We start from the raw sequence: 5717 nt of genomic DNA, 5'->3' as shown, positions 1-5717 counted from the left end.
CTTTCTCAGTATTTCCTCTGTCTTTTGCTTTGTTTTTGGAGAAGTTAAAAGAGAAAATATTTACTGCTATCACTGGAAAACAAAACTTAGTTTGTCTTAGTTCATCTGCTGAACTCAGACTAAACTTTGGAGCAGCTTTGCTCCACCGTGTGGTGATTAAAATCCCCACAAGTGAACACACCAGACCCTGTCTGTGTCTATCTATGAGTGTTATTGTACCTCCTTCTCTGCTGACGTATAAACGGTACGTCCTCATTGAGGAAAGTGTGCCCATGAAATAGGGCTGAGGGGGAAAGTGTGTGTTTGCTAATCGTTTTTGCTCCACTAAACCACTAACTGCTATGTCTGTGCCGCAGTTTATCCGTAAACGAACTACAGTACTCCAATTAAAATATTAGGCGAACCATCCACATTGCTGTTACTAATTGGTGTGTTTATTACTTTACAGTATGCGGAATGTGCTGTCCATGGTCCTGATTTGACTACTGCAATCTATTGTGTTCTGTTCCTCGGACCTAGCCAGTAAAATGTAATTTGTTGTGTCATCATAAAAGGGACTTGAGTATGGAAGTTAATTATAACTATGGTTTAATGTACAGTTAATTAATGGGGCTGGGAAGGTGCCACAATCTACAGTTTAATGCACAGTTAACAAAAAAATCAGTTTATTTGCACCTGGCCAATATCGAACAACATTTACTTCAGAACATCATGTGATTCCATCAGTGTCTTGGAAGATCTACAACAGTGTCTTATGCAAAAATTGTGATAGTGAAGCAACAACTGAATTTTGTCTGCTTTTCAATTATTTTTAATTTTTACTATCCTCAAGAATTGGACCAAAACTGTCAAATAACACATGAAGATTCAGATGACCACCCTACAAAATCAGTTTACTAGATGTCTTTGTATCTGAGATAAATGCCAAATGTGGTGAGTCAGCTACTCAGAAATATCTCACAATGCTTCATGGTTTGGAGGGCTCCACAGCATAGCTCCTCAAACATCTTGGGAAGTCAGTCGTTGTATTGCTCAGATGATCTACTGTGTTTAGAGTACTACAACTGTCAAGAGGCATGATGTAAATCTTTCTGTGGTTACATTTTAATCGCAATTGAACACAAAATGCACATCCATTCAGATGTATTCCTGAAGGAAGATTATGAATAGCACATGAATCCACTGAACCCATCATGAGTAAAATTAATGTTAAAAATAAAAGTTACTGCTGTAGCTCTCCCAAGCTAAGCCACATCTGCTCTGACAGTGTGAAAACACAACACTTATTAGGAATGGAGATGTCAATCACTGTATTGCAGCACCAAGAGTACAGTATATCAAGCAGAACATGCCCCAAGACACTGTATGTATGATGACCGCTCAGCTCTCTCTTACCCTGCAATGCTTAAAGGTACTGTACCTTAAACATGATTATTAACATGTAACACCTTTTGTCACATTCTGTGAATATCTCCTTGGGACCTGATGGCTGTCCATTCTCTGAGTACACTAAAAAAAAAAAGTGGTCTTCATACACAATCCTGGCTCTGTGAACTGGAAACAAACAAAGTGGAGCCAGCCTGTTCCAGACACTGTGTGGAGTTTCTCGGGGAGCACTGTTTAGTGTTTGGTTCAAATATAATGGACAAAAGTGTCTGCTAAAAAACCCTACACATAAACATCAACAAATGTGACATCATCCAGCACTGCTTACAGACTTAGGACTCTTGTGCCTACTGTAGAAGTCAGAAGTAGAAAAAAAATCAAATGAATGCTGCAATCTGATCCTGAAGTCATTTATCCATTATTGGAAGGGAAAAATACGGATACCAAAATGAACACTGGCCTTGTAACAAAGTGAGTTTTAGCAGTCATGAGGGACATGTAAGTTACATGAATATGTTTAATGAGCTGCAGATGTAGCCATGGCTAAATGTGAATCCGTTTTATTTTGGTAGCAGCTATTATTTAGTGCAGCTCAAGGACATGGGAGAGTGAGATTGATATCAGAAACTGGGAGTTCTCACTCAGCCACCCAGAAGTGAGGGTCATATCAGTACACGCAGATATAGGATCTCTGGTTTTCCTGTGGTATAATCACTGCAGTGCAATTTATTGTACTCTTCTGCTTAAATCACTCGGTGTAGAATTGATTAGACCTTTCCCTGACATAGCACGGTGGCCATGCAAGTTATGAACACCACGCACGTCTGACCTGGCATGGCACCAAGCTGCAGTAGGAAGGGCAGGGTGGAGCTATTGGTTCACTAGGGGGGGGGGGGGGGCGACCAGTAGTGGGTCCCTATATATTGTCTGTGTTTATCCCAACATCATGTTTTTATTTAGTCCACTTCATATTGTGCTTATTAGAGGCTGAGGTATTTTGTTTTCCGTTGAAAATGTATAGACACGCAGTTTAATTTCACTATTTTGACAGTCGGCTAGCCTAGGCCTAGGCCTACTAACAAACGCATTTCATTTGAAAAAGCAACATGATTAATCGCTAACAACTAAGTGCAACTACAGCTCTTTTAACACATCCAAAAGGGCACTGCACTTTTGCCTGTTTAGGCTATTTGTTTGTTTTTGTTCTCTCATGGGTCGTGACTTTTCCATGCTGCGGTAAATGCTATAAAGCCTTTATTTTTTAGGGCTAAAGTTTAAGCATAAGTTTAAGCATAAGCAAAGTGTATGCTTAAACTTTAGCCCCCCAAAATAAAGGCTTTTTAACATTTACGATCCTACCGAGTGCCTGGAATTTTTTCCTTTATCTTCTCAATTCTTGATCAATTCAGTTATATAGATTACTGTCAAAATCTACACTCTCTCCAGTCTTCAAAGATATCATGCTGAGTCTATGCGCTCTCAAAAGTATTGTGCAAGTCTATACACCTTTGAAGTAAAAAAAAGAATAGTTCTTTGATAGGATTCAGCAGCCAGTCATTCAAAAATAAGGCCCCTATAAAACGTCAGCCTCATCCAGCCCTTTCCCTCAACAGGCAGTGTTTGTGCTTAAAAGCCTCCTGTCAACCTGAAATGTGTTTGAAAAGGTGAGCATTTCAGTCAGAAAGTCTCCTGGAATCTAGAAACAGGTTTTGTTTCTTCCAGCACATCATGAAAAACAAACCCTTAATTGGCGAGTCTCACGCCGCATGGGGCCCTAAAGACTGTGAGGGTGGCGGACGGGACAAAGCTCTCTCACGCACCGACAGCTTCGAAGCCTGTACAGCTTCTCAGGTGTAGAACGGCTGAGGTGGTGTCGGGGTTTTCCTATGGAATGTTTCCTTGCTTGAGATACACAATGCACAATACAATACCTGCACAACGCAGGTACTCTCATTGTTAATGTAATCAATGCATTCAAACTATTCTATTTACTATTAATATTGTGTATCAGGGGTACTATTATTGTTTCTCCTCTTCTACAAGTTTCTCTCTTCATAACGTCACTCTTTTCATGATATTTCTTTCTTCATGTTGTTCCTCTTTTTCTGTTGATCTGAGGGCCATGTTCAGGTCATAGGTCACGCCTTCTTTCTTCTTCCCCTTTTTTGCTCTGTCTGGTTTATGAGTTTTGATAAAAACATGTTCTTCCTCTTTTATGAGGGCATGATTGTACATGCTATGAATTGATGGATTGGCTGTCAGCACAGGGTGGGGGTGAAGTGCCAGCTGGTCGAAACAAACAACAGAAGAGCGTTTAACACAATACCATAAAAGGACCTGAAGGCCCAGACAGTGGCAATGACACGTAAGAATGTAAAAAGGGGACGTGGTTTCCACCATTGTAAAACGTCCCCTGAGCACTAATTGGCGGACCATTACTCTCAAACACTGATTGGCAGAGACAGCATATTCAGATATATTTTGATTAATGTGGCCAGACTCTAAGCATGACATTGTGTGGGGTATCTGGTAAATCCATGTTAGTTTCTTCATTGAAATTGTCATGCAAAAACAGTTTGTGCTGTCTCCATGTTTCATGTATTGGTACTTTACATAAGCAGGGTATTCACAAACAAAATGTGGTCTCTCTTGCTCACATTGTATGCATGCAGTTCATTACATCACCATATCCCTGAGAGACACGAGCACCACACATACACATATACATCCAGATGCAGAAATATCAACTGGTATGTACCTTTACACATTTGACAGTGTCTTGAATTGTGGACTTAACAGACCCACAGAAAGACACACACACACACCATCCAAACCACCATCTCTGCTGCCACCAATACCACTACATAAACACTGACCACTGACAGTTCTTCCCATGGGGCCATAGTACAGAGAGAGCATAAGAAAGGCACCTCCCGCCGTGCAGCTGTGAAGCCTCCCTGGCCTCCTCAACTCTCTCCCCAAGCTGAAGTCCATTTCTCTTTGACAGTGACCTTGAGCTATCAAGGCCACAGAAGAAAAATGCAAAATTCTACAAAGCCACAGTATACACTTACTCACACACACACACCCCTCCCCGTCAGTATGGATTCCACGTACCTTCTCCTTGTACATGGGGAAAAGAATAGTGAGTGTATCTGTGTGAACGTATTTGTCATATGGGGTGCTTCATGGAATGCTTGATTTCTTCTGTGTTATGTGATCTGCTCCAGAAATGTATCATACAGGAAGCACAGGATTTTGAATACTGTTTGCTTTGTTTTAGGAACACTGAAAAAATTTAATTGTAAATTATATTTAATTGAATATTTATTGTTTGCTTTGTTTTAGGAACACAATAGAACATTGTCATATAGGCTTTCTGTGTGACACTCGGCATGAACAATTGGGCTGTCCTATGTATAATTTATTTCAGTGTTTTTTTTTGTTGTTGTTGTTTTGCTGTGCACAAATAAATCTAAGAGGCACACAATAAGTGTATATCAAGAGAATCAGAGGAATTAGAAAAGCTCTGACAAGTTATTCATCTGACAAAGGCATTATTTATAAAGCTGGATGTAACATTGTTAATTTAGCCTCACACCTCGTGGATGTAAGTCTTTTAAATGGAGCAGAGCTGCAGTCATTACTCATTGTCAATGGGACTTCAAGTGAACAGGCCAGAACAACAAATCATTAAAGTCTCAATGGCCTCGACCATTACAAGACAAAGCTTGTCAAAGCTGACATGACAGAAATGTATAGACTGCCAATGCAAAGCATTATTGCATCTGAACCCAGATGAATTCTTTATTCAGTGTACATGAGCACATAACATCGAGGGGAACAATCTGCTGCGGATAGACATTCACAAAATCGGAACGTTTCTAATCAAAAATGCAGTTCATGATATAATGATATATCCGTTCAGAAACAGCCAAAACACACAAACACATGGACGCCAGCAGATATAAACTGGCTATGACTGGCTGGCTGACTTATTTTATCATATCAAGTGCAGTAGTAGAAAATCCACTGACTTGTGAAGACAGTGAGCTCAGGTTTAATCATGGTATGCTTCTTTTAACCAAACGGGCTGGTAAATGTTTACTATGAGGGACTGGACAGAAGCTTACTGCAACTGGTTGTAATTCATCCTTATACTTTTACTTTTTTAACCTTGAATATCATTATTACTCCTGTCAAAGAGCTTGTATTTTCACTCATGTCCATTTGTTTGCTGGTCTGCTGGTTTTGTTTGTTTGAGCCAAAACCTACTGGTTCAATTTCATGTCTGTTGGATAGCATGAATAAAGGAAGAACCCATGACATGT

The sequence above is a fragment of the Alosa pseudoharengus genome, unplaced genomic scaffold (genome assembly GCF_046254945.1).
Source record: "Alosa pseudoharengus isolate Yale_2024_CS ecotype anadromous, Long Island Sound unplaced genomic scaffold, YU_APseudo_1.1 YU_APseudo_1.1_scf_2, whole genome shotgun sequence".
Classification (NCBI taxonomy): Eukaryota; Metazoa; Chordata; class Actinopteri; order Clupeiformes; family Clupeidae; genus Alosa; species Alosa pseudoharengus.
This window is presented reverse-complemented; position numbering follows the sequence as displayed.